This window comes from Pinus tabuliformis, chromosome 5_2, assembly GCF_031772625.1.
Source record: "Pinus tabuliformis cultivar Carrire ecotype Pingquan chromosome 5_2, CPIR1, whole genome shotgun sequence".
Taxonomy (NCBI): domain Eukaryota; kingdom Viridiplantae; phylum Streptophyta; class Pinopsida; order Pinales; family Pinaceae; genus Pinus; species Pinus tabuliformis.
Window position 1 is genome coordinate 270,053,516 of NC_142306.1, and position 20,226 is coordinate 270,073,741.

Consider the following 20,226-nt stretch of genomic DNA (forward strand, 5'->3'; position numbering starts at 1 on the left):
CCTTGTAAATTCCTACATGGTATCAGAGCTATTTGAGGGCTGCATCCATTGGTGATCCAAATATGAAGGCGATACAATTGCATCCAACTGTCGTTTCCTAGATTTACTGTTTCTAACCGCTTTCAAGCCGAGAGCATTGCTTTATTGTGTTAGGAGCATTTGTTCCAGTGAGGAACCCCTTTCATTTCATGCAAAAAGTTTTCTGGTAGCCCTAGCTATATCATTTTTAAGATTTGGAGGTATACAGTCTTTATTTGCAGTTATAGTTATTTATCTCTCTGTTTATTTCGGTTTATAGTCCTCTATAATTTTTTATTATTATCGGATCTATACCTTTAATTTTTACGTATGCTCTTTGCCTCGCGACTCTGCGATTTGGGCAAACCAGAAACAGAAAGAAAGGATTTTCTCATGCGTATGCTTTTTTCTACTGCGACTTAGTGTGATCTCCGAAGATCAGAAACATTGAGGAAAATATTTAGTTTCCGGCCAAATCTAACTTTAAGCCGTAAGACTGGATTACTTTTGCTTGTTCGTTTGGTTTGTGTGGTTGTTTTTTTTTTGTTTTGTAGGCAACAAGAGGTTTTTCAAGTAAGCACACACTCCAAAGCTTCAGAGAGCAAAAAAAAAAAACCCTTCCTCCTTTCCAAAATTTACTAATCTTTTAAACTAGCTCACTTGGTCTAAAGTTATTCTATGAGAATAGAGGTCTTGGGTTCAAGTCTTTCTTTTTGTTGAGTTACTTTTTCAAAAATCACATGTAACTTATGTTTTAAAGTTACTTTATGTAAAAGTGTTCTCACCCATTATAAAAAGTGACTCATTTATAATTTTAAATTCACTTTATATTTCATTTAAGTTACAATTTAGTGGATAGTTCATAAAGTACCATTGTAAAAGTGACTTTCACTTATTTACAAAAGTGGGTCACATAATTTTTTTTTTTTGTAAGTGAGCTAATTAGATTAAATTTGGAAAGGGGGGGATTTTTTTTATATAACATTATCATTCACTTTCCAACATTTACATGGTTCGTCGGCATCTTCAACAACTTTTCTTCAAAAAGCCATAACTTCTTCATCCAAAAGTCGTTTTCAGAGCCATTTTTTTTAATCGGCCTAATTTTTCGAGATCTTTCCATTGGAACACTTAGTTTCAACATCTACAACTTCAGTTTCTTTTAAAATGGAAAGTCCATGCCTAGTTATTCTTGACAACACCAACTACTTCCAATGGCTATCTTACATTGTGGATTTACTTAGAAGTAAAGGTCTTTATAGAATAGCCTCAGGCCAAGAGTCTAAACCTAAAGATGAAGATAAACAAGCCAAATGGGAAAATAAGCAAGATCAAGCACGTGGGTTGATAGAGATGTCTAATTTTGAAGACCTTAGATTCCATTTCCTAGAAATTGATACCCCCGATGAAGCAATGAAACAACTCAATAAATTTTTTGGAATTAAAAATGAAATTAGAGCCCATCAACTCGAAAATGAGTTGCTTATGTTGGACTCCAATAATTTTTCTTCCATTAAAGATTTTTTGTCCAAGTTCAAGACCCTTAGACTTCTCTTGGAAGGTGTTAAGGTTAAGAAAGAAGATGGTAGCCTTATCTATTCCATTCTTACTAAGTTAGGACCAACCTACTTTGTGTTTGTTTTCACCTTCCATTCTACTAGAGAAACCTTTATTTCTCAAGGACAAGACTACAAGTCCCTCTCTGTTGATGCCTTTTGTGATTCTTTAATAAGAGAGCACGAAAAACTCTTACATCTTGGTCTTCTTAATACTGGAAACTCTTTTAAGAAAGCCTTAACAGCCCAACAACAACCAAGTTTAAAGAATCCTAAGAAGCAACATCCTAAAAAGAATGGTCCTAAACCAAACAAGGGTCCTAAGCAATTTCAGTCTCACAATGAAAAATTAACTCAACAAAATGATAAGACAACTAAAAACAAAGGGAAGAAGACTGATAGACATTGCAAATTTTGTAATTGTGATGGCCACTTAGAATCCAAATGCTTTAAGAAGATGGAAGCCTTGGAAGCAGCAATGAAGAAGCATAACATCCATTTGGAGTAGTGTTCAACTTCAACTTCATCTTCATCTTCAGGAATAACACTTTCTGCATGTGGTTGTCAAGCATCTCGGTCTGGTTATGCACTAAATGTATCTTCTTCTTCTTATTCTCATGTGAGTGGCTCATTGATTCTGGAGCTTCTTATCACATGGCAAAAAACAAAGCCATGTTTTCTTCTTTAAATGATTGTAACACCAAAAATATATATGTTGGTGATGATAGATCTCTTAGTGTTGTAGGGACTGGAACTATTCATCTAGACAATGGTTAATTTAATGATGTATTATGTGTTCCTACCTTAACCTGCAACCTTCTATTTGTATATCAGATAACTCATTTAGGTGAAGGTAAAACCGTTGAATTTTCACCTCATGATGTTGTAATTAAGGACCTAAGAGATCCTAGACAGATTTTAGCTATTGGCATTGTTGATGATTCTACAAGGTTGTATAAGTTTAACAACTTTGGGTCATTAACTCTTCCCTCGGTATTTGTTGCTCATAATGATGAAGCAAACAAACTTTGGCATGAGCGATTTGGTCACTTAAACTATCGCTCCCTTCAAAATCTATGTAAAGAAAATATGGTGACAGGTCTTCCTATGGTATCTTGCAGAGATGGTGTTTGTTTCGGATGTGTACTCGGAAAACATCATTCGGATAGTTTTGAAAAACATGCCTCTTGGCACACCTCAGCCCCCTTACAGCTTGTGCATAGTGATTTATGGGTCCACTTCCAGTTGTTTCATTCTTTGGCTACAAGTATTTCGTAACTTTCATTGATGATTTTTCCAGGTACACTTGGGTATACTTCCTAAAACTCAAGAGTGAAGTCTTTAACATGTTCTTGGCCTTTAAGGCCTTTGTTGAGAAACAATTTGGACATCAAATTCTTAAGTTAAGATCTGATAATGGTAGAGAATATGTTAACAACAAATTCATCAACTTTTGCATTGAGCATAGAATTCAATTGCAACATAGTGTTCCTTATACTCCATAGCAAAATGGTGTAGCTGAAAGAAAGAATCACACCTTAAAGGAAATGGCTAATTGTATGCTTCAATCCAGTGTGGAAAAAGTCTGCAAAAAATCGCGATTTAATCCTAAAAATGCGATTTTTTAAACTAAACGATTTAATCCCCCGACTTTTTGGCGACTTTTTCAGAAAGGAAAAAATCGCGATTTAATCGTTATACTCCCGATTTAATCTGGAGTCGACCCAAAAAGTCGGCCTCCCTCCTAGGCCACGGATAAAGAGGCCGCAAAGGTGAAAATGATATAATTTTCTGTTGTTTAATCTTAAGGCAGAGAGTGGAATCTTTCAAACATAGCCCTAGAAATTTGATGATAACGTTGTGCTGTGCAATTTGTTTTGTTGTTGAATCTTAATTTCGAGCATTATAGTTGGTTGGTGTTACTGAGAAAATTAATTGCTTAGTTGCTATATTCTGTTGAATGTTGAAACATATACGGCTATTATTGGTTTGCTCTTGCTGGATGTTATGTTTGCAAAAGAATAGGGATCTATATGAGATGTGCAAAAAAATACAGAGAAGAGACATTAGCCAGAGGCTAAGCTGTCAGAAGGCTGCTATAAGAAACTGAGAAGACTATGAAAAAGAAGTGCATACCTACCTTGACGAGCATGATTGTGAGACATAAGAGCAAGAGGACAAGGAGTATCCAGACTAGCAAGCAAGGAAGTGTAAATAGCTGAAGAACATTCCCAAGAATCAACACTGTTATGATCATATTTTTTGTGGATAATGTTGAAAAACATTGGTGATAAAATGCACTTAGAATGCAGACTGCAAGAGTGTAACATGCTTTTAGTGATCGAATTCACATGTAAAGAATGACATTGTAGTAAAACACTGAAAACACCTCTAAACTATCACTTCGACTCTAGATGTTAAAAAAAAAATGAATAATTTTGTGTTATTTTAATTTTGCCGACTTTTTCAAAAAACTCTCGACTTTAACGAGTTTTTCAACTTTTGGACCCTTGCCGAATTAATCCCGACTTAGAATTTTTCCACATTGCTTCAATCCAAAGGATTTAGTCTTAATTTTTGGGCAGAAGCAATTAACTGTGCAAATTACATAGTAAATCACACTCTTACTAAGGTTTTAAAGAATATCACTTCAGAAGAAGCATGGAGCTCAATTAAACCAGATGTAAGTCACTTTCGCATTTTTGGAAGTCAAGCATGGGCCCATATTCCAGATGAGAAACATAAAGCCTTAGAACCTAAGAGTGAGAAATGTATTTTTGTTGGATATTTTGAAGATGTCGAAGGATATAGACTTCTTCAACCTAAATCCAAAAACGTTATCATTAGAAGAGATGTAAAGTTCGCTGAAATATATCGGCCTACGAGCCTAGTTTGGCGGATGTGCCACCTCTCTCTATCCCTTCTACTTCTGAAAATATTCCTTCTTCAGATGATGATAGCGAGGATGACAATCTGCCCCCACCTTCTCGTGATCCTCCTTCAGCTCCTCAACTTCCAAAATGGGTCCGCGCTACTCGGGAATGCAACAAGTGCTCTTGCAGGTGATCCTATAGATCAACGTCGTACACATTCTCAGCTTGATAGAGCCTCTTCTTTACTGGCTCAAGCTTTAGCGAATTATGATCCTGACACCTTTGTAGAAGCTTCAGTCCATCCAGATTGGGATGCAACTATGAATGAAGAATATCGTTCATTATTGGAAAATGATACATGGGATCTTGTTCCTCTTCCAAAGGGACAAAAACTTGTTAGATGCAAATGGGTTTACAAAACCAAGTTTGGACCAGATGGAAAAGTTGATAAACATAAAACTCGTCTTGTTCCTAAGGGTTTTTCACAAGTTGAAGGCATTGACTATACTGAAACCTTCTCCCCTGTTGCCAAATTGAACTCTATCTGCTTTGTTCTTTCCCTTGCTGCCTCTTTCAACTAGGAAGTCCATCAGATGGATGTTAAATCCGCCTTCTTGCATGGGGACTTGCATGAAGAAATCTATATGGAACAACCTCCTGGCTTTATACAAACAAACTCCAACCTTGTATGTCGGTTTAAGAAATCCCTTTATGGTCTCAAGCAAGCCCCTCAGACTTGGTATGCCAAAATGGATAGATTTCTTTTAGATACTGGCTTTTCTAGGTGTCATTCTGACAATACTGTCTACACCAAGAAAGTGGGTAAGTCTCTTATCATTCTTGTTCTTTATGTTGATGATCTTATCCTTACTGGTAGTGATCCCAACCTTATAAACCATGTGAAGTCCAACCTTAATAAGCAATTTGAAATGACAAACTTAGGACACTTGCATTATTTTCCGGGTCTTCAAGTCTTGCAATCCAAAGAAGGTATTTCCCTTTCCCAGTCCAAGTATGCCTGTGATCTTCTACGCCACTTTCACATGGAAGACTGTAAGCCAACCCCTTCTCCCTTTCAGTCTGGAGCCAAACTTTCAGTCACTTGTACTTCCCCTGAAGAAGATGCTACCTTATACCATGAGCTTGTTGGAAAACTTTTGTATCTGACCCATACCCGTCCTGACCTTTCCTTTGTTGTTGGCCTTGTTGCTCGGTTTATGCAAAACCCACATGAAAGTCATTGGAAAGCAACTAAAAGAATACTTCGTTATGTTCGAGGTACAGTTCAGTTTGGGATTCATTACAATGCAGAAGAATCTCCTCTGTTGGTTGGTATCACTGATTCTGGTTGGGCTGTTGACCCTGATGATCAGAAGTCTACTGCAGGTTATGTCTTTACTCTTGGTTCTGGATCTATTCCATGGGCTTGCAAGAAACATAGTGCCATTTCTCTTTCTTCAGCAGAAGCAAAGTATCATGGTGTCGTTGAGGCTAGTGAGGAAGCCCTGTGGCTTCGTCAGATCTTGTCAGAGTTTGGTTTTCAACAGCAACATCCCACTACACTTTGGTGTGATAATCAAAGTGCCATTCAACTATGCAAAGATCCAGTCCAACTTCAACACAACAAACACATTGAACTACACATGCACTTCATTAGAAAGCTCATTCATGACCGTGTTCTTGAAGTGCAATATTGTTCAATCGATGATCAAGTTGCAAACATCTTTACAAAGGCTCTCACAGAGACAAAGTTTACTAAACTTCGATTTATGGTTGGAATTTAGGAAGTTGTCACTAAGGGGGGATAGGCTCTAATGCCTCCTTCCTTCTCCTATTTTGTCATCTTTGTACATCCTTTAATCCTATCCCAAGTTGTTCTTAAGGGGGGATGTTAGGATATTCCGACACATAGGAAATAATTAAGTATAACTTGGTCTAGCATATAGTTAGGTAAAGTGTGTTTCTTTAGTATGTACTTTTTGTAACTTACAATCTGACGGTTCATTCTCTACTCGGTATTACCGACACTTGATCTGTGGCTTAACACCCGATTGGTCTATGATCTCTATTTAAAGAGCATGGAGGGTCGTTTGTAAGGTGACCGTTCATGAGGGAAGTTTATGTAAATTTTCTTTCTTTTACATTAATAAATTCCTTGAAGTGGCCGCGTTGGCTCAGGTTGTGGACTGTTTCCCTCTTTGAGGGTTTTAACCACGTTAAGAACACTGGTGTACTGATCTGTAATCTATTTGTGAGCAGTGTCCTTTGGTGTTCTATCTAAGGAACTTACCCTGTAAATTCCTACAGGCAAAGGAAAGAATGCCAAAGGCAAGAAGGCCCAAGGCGAGGCAGAATCCAACTAGAACCATGGCAAGAAGAAAGACCTCAGTCAAATTAAATGGTCTCACTACCATGAGTATGGACAATATGCAATCAAGTGTCCACATAAGAAATCCAGTAAGGAACTTGCAACAACAATAGGAGTAGATGCTCTTACATCACAACTCGAGTTGGATTTCACCCTCAGTGCTTGCATGGGATGCACAATAAGAGGAAGTACCTAGACTTTGTTGCTTCATATCATATGACAGGAAATAAGGAGTTCTTCAACACCTAGAGGAGAAAGACCTACAATTACACATAGAGCTTGGAGATGATGGGAGATATAGTACCAAAGGGATTGACACTATCACCTTTAAGAGGGAGTCAGGCTCTCATCTTCACATCAAGAATGTAATGTATGTGCCTGACATGAAGAAAAATATAGTTTTTATAGATGTACTTGAGGACAAAGGATATGATGTGGTGTTTAGTAGGGGGAAAGCTTATCTGAAGCATGTTGCTACTGGACAAGTAAAACAAATTGGTGTTCAAGTTAAAAATATCTACAAGCTAGAGGTAGATTTCGTGTTGCATGCAGCTATACCTCCAAGCTTGAGGTTGGGCGATGTAGAGCCTTAGTCCTTGAGTTGCAAAGATTTGGGTAGGGTCCATAGGAGAGCAACAACACTTGCAGTATACTATTCTCATGGATCATTACCCTTGCTACATGGGCCTACAGTATTCAGTGGCAGAAAGATAAGTGTTAGTTGTTGTAGTCAGATCTTGGGTGATAGTTGTAGCGGCTAGTAGCAGCCAGAGACTCCAGAGACAATTGCAACTCAGAGACACAATTGATTCAATATTCCACATGCTTTTCAATTGCAGTTGTTGCAATAGCAACAACAATAGTGAGAGGGAGTGTTGTTTGTGTTACAGTACATTCCTCACGAGGAGTAGGATTGGAGAAATGGAGAAATACGAATTTCCACATCAACAGGATGACTTGAGTTACAATTAGCAGGAGTGACATGGCATTGTCACTTAGTTAAGTCAATCAATTCGAGTTTGTGGGCAAGAAGTAGAGTTGTGCATGGGTTGATTGTTAAGATCTAGCAATCTAGTGGAGTTATTGTTAGTTAAACTTAGTTATCTAAGCTTCAGTCATAAATAGAGTCAGTAGGAGTTTAGTTGAGTTGTTGTAACTGTTGTTAATTCACTGATCTCTCAGTTAACTAGTCAATTTACTAAAAATTGGCCTAGTCATGCATGGAATTCGAATTTCCTAGTTGAGTGGAGGAAAAATACATCAATGTAATCATTATTGTATACTAGTGAGTGTATAGTGTTTTCATGTAGCAGGTGAGACTATTCTCTTGGGAATTGCGCAAGCAAATAGGGGCTTCTCCTATTCTCTAGGAACTAATTTCCTTAGGAATTGTGCAAGGAAATAGGAGGAGAAGGAGGCCAATAATTGGCTAAGTATTTTGCAAAGCAGTCTCAGGGGGAGGAGATCAGTATTGCAGTGCAGGTTGTGCTTCAAGATTGAAGTTGTCATAATAATAGATCAATTTTTCTCCTCTGATATAATACAAATAGAGGAAGGGTTTTTCTTGTTGGGTTCCCCAGTAAAAACTGTGTTCATTATGGTTGATTGCATGTGTTTCTATTGTATGTTTTCCCTTCCGCATATTGAGTAGAAGAAATTTGTGTTTATTGTTTTCAGTTTAAATTCATTAGTAGCTGCAAATTTTGAGTTATTTCTATATGGACCTCAAACCCTTGTGGTTGCTCAATGTAGACTACTTCACATCCATCTGGTGGATGTTCCATCCCATCTCAAAAGTTGTCAAAAGAACTACTCGAATAGAGGAGTATTTGACTATGTGAGCAAAAGTCTCGTCGTAATCTACTCCCTCTTTTTAAGAGAATCCACGAACAACAAACCTAGCTTTGTATTTTTCCACATTGCCATCTGTTGCATACTTTAAGTCACAATTGACTTCCCATTTGGTCTTGATACAGTCTTCCAGACATCATTCTTCATGATGGAGTTGTGCTCCTCCACCATGCCATCTCTCCACACCTGTTCGTTGGATGCTTCCTTAAAGCTAGAAGGCTCTAAGTTTATGATGTTGGTAATCAAAGCCATGTACATCAGAAACTTCTGCAGAGGTCTGCTCTCCTTGAAATTGGTCTTGCAAGGGGTGGCATTCTTTCAAGCATCCCGTAAGGTCTACTTTGCCCACTTGAGCCTCTTGATTGATGTTGAAGGAGTTGACTGCTCCTCCTACATTGAAGGTTGGCTATCTCTGCTACTGGAAGTCTCTGCACTCGACTTCTTGATTGATGTTGAAGGAGTTGACTGCTCCTCCTATATTGAAGGTTGGCTATCTATGCTACTAGAAGTCTCTGCTCTTGGCTTCTCCTTTGGTTCCTCCTCTTGAGGCCCCTCTGCAATTGTTGGTAGATCTTGAGATTTCTTAGATGCCAAGTTCTCCTCAAACTTGACATCTCAACTCAACACTGTTTTCTCGTGATATAAGCCTTGGAATTCTTGTTGTATCTTGCGGGGATGTTCCTCTCACTGGACGGCTGCAAATTTTCCCTCTTTTCCATAGTTATGTGGATGTAGACTGGACAACCAAATATCTTGAGATGTCCTATCCATCTCAGTAATGGTAGAGCCCTGTGATGGAGATGCCCCATCGTCCTATGACAAAGCTCGTAGATGATGTCATTGGTTTCTCTCTTAGATTCTAACCCTTGTTGCAGTCTTTGGAATTTGGATTGGCTCCCTTTAGGAAAATGAACACTTGCCTCCTCTGGAAGTTGACCTCATAACCTTTGTACTCCATGATTGAGATGGACAAAAGGTTATTCTTTAGGTCAAGTAGATAGAGTACCTCCTGTGCATGAAAGGACCCTCCTGACTCAAGTGGGACTAAACTATCCCTTGCCCCCTCACTGCATACTTGGCATCATTGCCAAGCTCAATATGTCTTTGAGTGGTCTTATGCAAATCTACTAAATATCTCTCTAGCCTTTGAGGCAGTAGGCACCATTGTCCAAGTACCAAACGCTTCTAGCAATAACGCTAGTAGAAAGGTAAGACATGCATGAAAAAGTCACTCTCGAACATGGAAGCAAGTTCGCTCAACCGTTTCTCTATTGTTGCTGCAACTTTCTGTGACTTCTCTTTGCCCTTCTTCATATGTGGACATTGAGAAGCAAAATGGCCATTCTTATAACAAATATAACATTTGATCTTGCTCATATTTTTCTTTTACCTGGAATGTTGTTCCTCTCCCTCATTGTTGTTAGAAAATTGGAAAGGCAAAAAGCTTTTCTCTTGTTGATAATTACTTGTGATATCTTTGAGTTCTTATCATATTTCTTATGTTCTTCTTTTATCTTAGTTTCATCAAGCAATTACCAAAAGCAAAGCACGAAGATAAAGTACACTAGATGTAGGCACTTTGCCAGGGCTAAAACCCCTCTATAGGGGAAAACCCAGTAAAAAACTCTTCCTTCAGTGCATTCAAAATGAGATAGACCAAGACCTAAGACCAACAAACCTTTCTCCTCCACCAAGTCAACCTTCCAATTAAATTCAACAATCTTTAGTAGTCTCTTCTTGTCCAACAACTTTAGCCCAACAACAACCCAGAGATTTCGGTCCCCAGCGACACAGAATTTCGGCCCAACTTTAGTACTACAATTTCGACCCCTCCAGCAGCCTAGCAACTTCACACGTGAGAGAGAGTGAGAATTGTAACCTCTTGTGCTTGATAGAGACCTCCTTCTCCATCGCTAGCCCTTTCCTCTTCTTCCTTGAATTTCACACTTTTTTTGGCCCCAGAAGTTGCAGATCAAACTTGATGAGTGACTTCGGGTTGCTGCCTTTATATAAGAGTTTCTGCTCCTCAGTTAGGCTGACTTGTCCTTCTTTGAGGACGACTTGGTGGAGGAGGCCTAGGAGACCTAATTTTACATAAAATAAATTTGTTTCTTAACAAATAAATCCCAAGAAGGGTGTTTTACAATGTGGCATGGACAAGGACATTTGACATAAACCCTAGAAGCCTGCAATTGAGGCTTTGACCTATAAATAATTGACCCAAGCATGAAACCCATGCTTTAATAAGTCAATTTTATTTATAATAAAAAATATTTTTCTTTCTTTTGACAAATACAATGCATCATGAATGAAATACAATTATGAATACTGGCATTAGTCACATTCTTCAACAATTGTCACCCTTTTTGATGAAATTTTCCCTTTGGTCTTCTTCATCTCACTGACCAGGACCAGGTTTTCATTTGTTGCTCGTCTCCGCTTGTTGTTCCTGGACTCTTTACGAGTATCCTCTTGGATGTAGTCATCCCAAAGTCTCTCCCACTTGGGAAGATACTTTTGGGCACAAATGCACATGATGAATGGTTCCTGAGCCTTGGTGAACCCATTCAGAGCAACATTCACTAGCTCTGTATCTAGTACATCCTCTCCAATAACTGCAAGCTGGTCATGGATTTGTGTGATTCTCATAAGGCAGTTGGTCACATTGTTGGAGGGATGCTGGTCATGGATTTGTGTGATTCTCATAAGGCAGTTGGTCACATTGTTGGAGGGATTCATTTTGGACTTTGAGCTTAGTTTTGAGAACCATTTTTTGACTCATGTTATCACTTTGAAAAAGTAATACTACGACATCAAATATCTCCTTATATTTGGTCTTTTTGCAACATGTGGAATTAGATGATGCTTAATAACATAAAGGATCAACCTCTTTTCCTTTATGTCGTTATCCCATGCTACCTACACTATAGGGTCTACTACTGTTGGTGTCTGCATTCTCCCTAAGGTCTATGTTTGAGCAGGAGGGTCATACACGACTTCCCACAAGTATTGCTCTTCAAGATCTTTGAGATTCTTGCCTTCCATGGTAAGAAATTTGAAACCCCATCAAGTCGATCCTCAACTTTCACATTGCTTACAAACATGGCTGTCTTGAGCTTTGTCTTTCAAACTTGTTGAAGTAACTTGGAAAATAATAGATCTACTTTTCTCTCAGAACAAAATCTCTGACACCAAGTTAAATTATCCTAAAATCAACTATCTAAGAAAATAGATAAGATCTAGTTGGAATTATTAACTCTCGTATTTAGCAGAAAATGAGAAACGCAATCACACACAATGCACAATTATTTTTGCTCTTCTAGATTAGTTCATCATTGAAAACAAGAAAATCAAACACATAGTGCACAATTATTTCTGCTCTTTTGGCCCTGTTCATCATTCAAAATATCTTTAGAACTTTTACAAGAGCTCCCTTACATGGAAAATAGCTCTGAGAAATTAACAAACAAATAATAAACCTGGAAAAATTTTAGTTTGCACAAAAATCAAGGCATATCTACACGAAATGTGTGGTCTGCGCTGCACTTTGTTCGGCCTACTCTGCAATCCGTATTACTGTACGAATCCGTACAAATGACTGTACGTCCTCCTTTGCTGGGTTGTACGACTGCAATTCTCCTTGCTATTGATTGGATGTCTTCTTTTTGCTGAACTACTGCTAAAACTCCTTGCTAATGGCTAAAAATCAGACCTCTGATTTTTTTCTTCACTCATGTGACTTGTGAAATGAATGCTCTTTGTGTGTCTTTGTCGTTTGCCCCCTCTTTCTTTTATAACTTTTCTCTTATGACTTTGGCATAAGCCAAAAACCTAATCTTCAATGGTTAAGATCTAATCGTGAAATCAATGACTCTCTTTTAATTAAATCATTAAGTGACCCACTTTAATCACTTTATTAATTAAAAGTCACTTGAATTAAAAAATGTTCACTTTGTTAATTAATAAAGTGAACATTTAGAAAGAGCATAGGATACATTTAATGAAGATTTGCATAAGTAGATACGCTCATGGAAATACTTGTATGAGCTACATCTATTTTCATTGCCTAGGAGCTTTGGGGTGGAAGAGGTTTGGGAAGGCAAAGCCACCTCTTGGTTGACCTAGGTCATAAATGGTCACATCTACAATGATCCATGATTTGAGAGCGAAAATAGATGTTGGGATAAACGATGACATGTGTGAAAGAAGACAATGTTAGATAGTGGTTACAATTTTAGTTTTAATATCCCACTATTATTGATTAGTGAATGTCCACATTGCCCATTTTCAATGTTTTAGGTTCATTTAAGCTTTGTTCGATTTTGATGATATGTCGGTATTTGTTGTGGCATGTCTTTTTTTGGATGCTAGAGGCCATCATTTTTGGTTTAGAGATGGATGACACTCTATATTATTTTGGTTATATGCACCCTTATATAGTTGAAAACTTTGGCATATTTGTGTATAAATGGTTTGGATTCATATGGATGCACATGAATATATACATTTTTCTTTAAATTTTAAATATTTTATATGTTCTTTGGCCAATTGGATATTTGGTTTGGTTTTTTTATTGGTTCCGGTTCAATTTTGACTGCTTGGGGGGTCTATTGTTTGGTGAACTGTTTCGTTTTGCTAAGATTGCCTCATATTGAGGCAGAGGGTGGGAAAATCACTACGACTAATGGTAGATAAATTCCATTAGAGGGATGCTATCTACTCTAAGGCAAGCCATAACTTCATCAGAAGGCATGGAAAATCCACCTATACTAGGCAAGGTAGGTGGGCAATTTTTTCAATTGAAAAATCAATAGTTCGTGGGCCTCGAACATGATTTCATGCAATTTCATGCATATGGGTTGACCGTTGAGTATTGGGTCATTGAACTAAAATAGGAAGAAATCTAGGAATAAATCTTTGGTTAGAGTGAGCGATGTATATTTTAGTGGAGGCCATATTAGATCAAGAAGTTTATATTTAAACAGAACAATGAGAAGAGCTAATGCTATAAAATTGCATAATCACTCAACCATCCTAAGGATCACAAAGTGGATGCCATATTAGATCAAGAAGTTTATATTTAAACAGAACAATGAGAAGAGCTAATGCTATAAAATTGCGTAATTACTCAACCACCCTAAGGATCACAATCTCTCAAGTTATAACTCTTCTCTCTCTAATTATGGTCTTAGTGATCACCCAATTCATGATAATCTCTATCTTCATTATGCAAGAATATCAATAATGAGCATAGTAATTAATATTGTATTTTTCCAATTTATGAATATACTAAATTTACTTGTATTTCTTCAGTTTATGAATTTCTTCTTTGTGATTTCTACGTTAAATTTATACTTTTGAATTTCTTTTCATTGAAAGTGTTGCCCAATATATCATTTTCATTTTGAGAGATAATTTCGTATATTTGTAACTTTAATTTGCTTGTCTTGCCATGTCAATTGGTGATTGTGGAAGGAATTGACAACAAACTTCAAATGGTCTCATGTGAGTAGATGATTGAACTGCCTTATTGTGTTCACGTGTTGAATGTAAGCTTTCATCCCATGTTTTGGGATGCTTGTGATTATATCCCCTCAATAAATGAACAAGTATTGTGTTTACAATTTTTGTATATCCATTTACTTGGGTATGGAATGAGTGGATTTGTATCCAATAAATGAACGAGTATTGTGTTTACAATTTTTGTATATCCATTTACTTGGGTATGGAATGAGTGGATTTGTATCCACACCTTCTCAAGGAATTTTTCAGTTGTCTTTTGGGCTTTGATGCTCTTCTTACAATGAGTAAGAGCAAACACTTATTGAATCTATCCATTGCCACTAACATATCTTGCATCATCTTGATCTATGCTCATGTCCTTTCAACAATTTTCCTTTGATGCTTCCTCCTTGTTTGGATCTTAACACCATTAAAAGAACTTTTTACTCATATTTACTAACCTTCTGGCTTGATTGGCACCTAATGACACAACCTGACATTCAATTTCATCAGTATACTTTAGTCGTATTAAATATAAACATGTATTTCTTTGTCACTTGCATATTGGTGTCTTTGATTTTCGAATCCAATGGATATGTTTGAGAATGGGCATGAGACTCCAAGCCTTGCACCAATGATTTGGAAATCAAATTATCTTAGAAATGGGATCAAAGAGTCGACATATTATTTGTGATCTGAATCTTTGGTAGGAAAAGTGTTTCTCTTTCCTCTTCAATTTTTTTCTTTCCCTTCTTTTTCCATCTGTAAGGCTGATTTTTGTTCACCATTGGGCAGATTTCTCTTGCTCATTGCTAGATGATTTGTTTTTCTCTTTCAAGACTGATTTTATTTTGCTTGTGGATAGATCCTCTTGCACATACATGACTGATTTTTAATACTTGCAACCATTAATTTGCATATTTAGCTTTGATTTTCGGGCTGGGCATGCCAATTTTACACCTCTAAATTGCATTCAATTGCTTCACCTCCAACTTGAGCGGTCATTCCTGGCTTCACATCTTTGTTTTTATTTTCCCCTTTCTGAGTTCGTTGATGATGCAGTGCTTGTAATGATGTTTTGGGTCTCTACATGCATGAGATGTTGCAAATGCATTTTCTTGCCTCTCAAAATTGCTTCATATGTTTTGCTTATTTGTCATCTCCATATACTTTTTAATGGAAGTATCATCTAAATTCCTTGGAGAAGAATTATGACTAATGGCACAAATCTGAACTCACATTTTTGTCACTTGCATATTGGTGTCTTTGATCAACCAATCCAAGGTGTGTGCTCGAGGGTAGGCATGAGTCTCCAAGCCAAGTTGTTGCACCAATGATTTGGAAATCATTTTTTTTGCAAAATTGTGATCAACAAGAGTCGACACCTTCAGTAAGAAGAGTTGATTATTCAAGCCTTTGGTAAGATGAGTATTTGTCTTTCCTCAATTCTTTTTTCTTTTTCCCTTAGTTTTTGATTTTATCAAGGTTGATTTTTGTTCTTCATTGGCAGATTTATATTGGTCATTACTAGCTGATTTATTTTTCACTGTTTTTTTTTGGCTTGTTCATGGTTTTTCTTGCTCATACAAGACTGATTTTTCTTTAGCCATAGCTGATTTTTCATGCTTGCAATTGCTTATTTATTTATTTTGCATAATGGCGTTGGTTTTAGGTCCATAAATGTAAGTTTTGCACCTCTAAATTGCTTTAAACTTCTTCTTTGTTTTTATTTTTTAGATGGGTAAGAGGGTGGAGCTTCCAACATGCCATCTTTTTATATCCATCAATACAATGCTACAAGGCTCACAATGACGTACACATGTTTTTTCTGGCCTTCCAAAAATATGTGATTGTAATTTGTTTTCGAAATTGCTTATCTTGATCCAATGGCACCCCCTAGTTCTATATAGCTTGTTTTCTTGGAAGCATCATAAAACAGAATTACGACTAATGGCACATCACATTTGATTTTATTGATATACTTGGAAATAGTAGCAAATCTGAACTTATATTTATTTATCACTGTCATATGATAAACATGTCTCGAGATAGGCATGAGTCTTGAATGGAGTTCGGATTTTCCACAGTGTTCATGTTTTTTAGTCGACGTTTCGAGTCTGAAACTAGACTCATCATCAGGACAAAATGTGAGGAGAAAAGAAGGAGATGTAAGGTATAAATATGAAAAACCTAGGTTGTGAAGACCAATGGCCGACTCTTTACGTCATTGATGATTTAATTTATTATTATCTTTTAAGTTTTTTGATTTTATAATTAATTATTTAATAACTCCTTGTAATTATTTTTAATTTTTATATTAATATTACAATTTTATATTTGGTTTTATTTTATCATTATGCTTCATAATTAAATTTATGCTTTATTAATTATGGTGTATGCTTGTTGATATTTTTGATGCTATTTTTTAATTGATTAAAATGAGATTTTATTATCCTTGTTATGTAAGTTTATTAATTATGTCTTCTTATAAATTAATTTATTTGTTATTAAAAACTCTTTTTGTAATTCTTAGATTATTTAGTATTATTCTTATTAGTATTTTAATATTAAATGCTTTTTTTGTTTATATTTATTATTTTTTTGTTAATGTTATTCTAGTTCTATGTTATTGTTTTGCTCCTATCATTTATATTATTATTAAAGGTATTTACTATGGTATTAGCTAAAGTTCTTCTATATATACCTATTGTTATCTACTCTAATTTATATTTATTATGATATTTATTAATGCTCTACTATGTATACTTATTAATATATTTATTATTTATAGATGTTTTGTTTATTGATAGTTGCTAATCTATATTATTATATATGTTATTTACTAAGATATTTATTAATGTTCTTCTATACATGCTTATTATATCTATTATAGTTTATAATTGTTTTATATTTGATGAGGTTAATGTTAGCCTTATTATTTAATTAATATTAATGTTATTAATGTTTCTATTATTTGCATCCATTAATGCTTTTTATACCCTTTATTAGATGATTAATTTTAATTATATTATAGTAAATTTTTTAGGTTTCAACTTGTCTCGGATTCACAAGAGCATTAGGTTAATATTATTATTATGAAGGCCGGTTAGGAATTTCTAACATTGTTATTAAGATTATTAGCGGGGGTTAGCACATGAGAAAACTAAATAACGCAGAATCTAAGCACATGAGAAAACTAAATAACATGGTAAGACGTGAAAGGAACCTGGAAGCACGCTGTCCAAACGTTTCTACCACAGCCACCACGGAATCAAACTGGAACACGCACACGCTGAGGGCTCAGGTAAGGACGTGGACAGGACAGCGTTCATCACGTACGCGCAGCAGAATCCATAACTCAACAACACCTACGCTTTCTGCTTTAAATGAGGACGATACGTCAAATGAAATCACCGGCAGCTGGAGGAATCAACAATTAATAAACAGTAACAGCGCCGCAGGCATAACCGAATCACAGTTCGATAACACCAAGCGCTGTAATAAGGATGAAATAATCACTTCGGAAGTGGGAACATCACATTCGGTTGTAACTGAGGTGAGCAGCGAAACAAATAGGGATAGCAGTAACATAAAGTCGGCCAGCTCGGTTACCAGCCATCAAGAAAATTCGACAGATGATCACCCGGGCGAGCTGATGGATCAGCAACCAATCAACGATGATAGAGTCGCATCAGATGAGGGAGCAGGTAAGTTGGAAAGCGCCCATATACCCAGGTACGCTCCGAATACCATTTCAAGTTTGCCTTGTGCTAATAAGCATTTTATTAATAATGTAATTAATAATATAAACATAGAGAATAGGTGTTCCAGCTCTAGTCACGAAAACATCATAGACAATGAAAACTTAGATAATAACCCTATGAGCAGTATCGGGAATAATAAAAAAGTAGTTAACATATCTTCTTATGAACTGAAAATAGAAGAAATGGAGGTCCTTAACAAAGGTCTTAACTTTGCTTTAGCCCCTAACAAAATCCCCAATGAAGAAATCATTTGCAACCTTGAAAATGGAATTAAGTCGCTCAAGGATGATGACAAAGAGCTCATCAGGCAAGAGGTCGCTGTTATCCTTAGAAAAGCCAAGCCGCCAAGAAGAAACCTAAGCCCTGATCAACTTAAAGCCCTAAAAAACCTTAGAAATAATAAAGACATAGTCATTTTAAAAGCCGACAAAGGTGGCGCCACTGTCGTTATGGATTATGCAGATTATATAAACAAAATGAAAGACCACCTATACAACAGTGGTAGCTACAAAAAGCTAGAGAAAAACCCCATCTCCAAAATCACAAACCTCGTAAAGAAAGCCATTAAAGAAACAAACCTTGATGATAAAATAAAAAAGAGATTGACTCCTAACAGCGAAATCACCCCCAGAATCTATGGAGCCCCCAAAATTCATAAAAAAGATGTCCCCCTTAGACCCATAGTCAACACCATAGGGTCTCCCACTTATGAGTTAGCCAAGTACGTCGCTAGCATTCTATCCCCTCTAGTAGGTAAGACTAGCTCTTACATCAAAGACTCCAATCAATTTGTAAATCACATAAAAAACACCAAGCTAGAACCTGGAGACAAAATCGTGAGTTTTGACGTAGTCCAGCTCTTCACCAAAATTCCCCTAGATGAGGCTATCCAGGTAGTTAAAGATGTAGCAGATCCCCAGACCGCTAAATTAGCCGAAATCTGTCTCCGCTCAACCTTCTTCTCCTTCCAGGGCGAAATATTTGAACAAACTTCAGGTGTTGCTATGGGCTCACCGCTCTCACCTATCGTGGCTAACCTTTTCATGGAAAAATTTGAGAAAAAGGCGCTAGACTCATATCCACTAAAACCCAAATCCTGGGTTAGGTTTGTGGATGACACCAGTGTCAATTGGCCTCATGGCGAGAAAGAGCTAAACAAGTTCCTGGATCACCTCAATAGCTTGTCTGAAGACATCAAATTCACCATGGAAGTTGAAGAAAATAATTGCATTCCTTTCTTAGACATTCTCCTCATTAGAAGGAAGGATGGTTCCATTGGTCACAAGGTGTTTAGAAAAAAAGCCCATACGGATAACTACCTTCATGCCGACTCTCATCACCACCCCGCCCAAAAAATGGGGGTTCTACAAACCCTCTTCACTAGAGCTTATAGAATCTCTGATATAAACCATGCCGATGAAGAAATTTCCTACCTTAAAAGAACCTTTGCCAACCTAGGGTACAGCAATGAAAACATATACAAAGCCATTCAAAAAGCAAAAACTGATAACAATAAAAACAAAACAAAAGACAACCCAACCTCCAATACCTGCCTTCCTTACATCCAAGGGGTCACTGACAAAATAGCCAAAATCCTCAATAAGAAAAATATAAAAACTGCTTTCAAACCCTTGTCTACCATTAAGCAAAGAATGAGATCTGTTAAGGATAACCAAGAGCTATTTCAGCAAAAAGGAGTTTATATCATCAAATGTTCGTGTGGGGATCAATACATAGGAGAAACTGGTAGATCGGTTAGGATTAGACTCAAAGAGCATAGTGCAGACATTCGTAACGAAAGAACCAAGTCCTCAGCCCTAGCTGAGCATGTAGGTAAAACTAATCATCATATTTGCTTAGAAGACACCAAAGTCATTGCCAATGTAGAACACCAATTCAAGCGTAAAGTTAGGGAAGCCATTGAAATCATTAAACATCCTAAGAACCTTAATAGGGATGGTGGCATGGAAATTAGCAAAAATTGGAACCCCGTGCTAACCCCCGCTAATAATCTTAATAACAATGTTAGAAATTCCTAACCGGCCTTCATAATAATAATATTAACCTAATGCTCTTGTGAATCTGAGACAAGTTGAAACCTAAAAAATTTACTATAATATAATTAAAATTAATCATCTAATAAAGGGTATAAAAAGCATTAATGGATGCAAATAATAGAAACATTAATAACATTAATATTAATTAAATAATAAGGCTAACATTAACCTCATCAAATATAAAACAATTATAAACTATAATAGATATAATAAGCATGTATAGAAGAACATTAATAA

General features: G+C 36.5%; 1 long non-coding RNA gene across 5 annotated transcripts in view; it reads left to right on the forward strand.

Moving 5' to 3' along the window:
* Nucleotides 1-20,226, forward strand: part of LOC149158563 (uncharacterized) — a 58,570-nt gene that overhangs the window by 29,968 nt on the left and 8,376 nt on the right. Inside the window, exons 3-4 of one of the 5 annotated variants that reach the window (XR_016261697.1) lie at nucleotides 15,453-15,587; nucleotides 15,906-16,132. The exons of 1 other annotated variant lie outside the window; for it this stretch is intronic. This is a non-coding gene — a long non-coding RNA (uncharacterized LOC149158563). Of the gene's footprint in view, nucleotides 1-14,141; nucleotides 14,431-15,452; nucleotides 15,588-15,905; nucleotides 16,133-20,226 lie in introns of those variants that run through there. 3 more of the 5 variants (XR_016261699.1, XR_016261700.1, XR_016261695.1) reach the window with 3 other exon arrangements.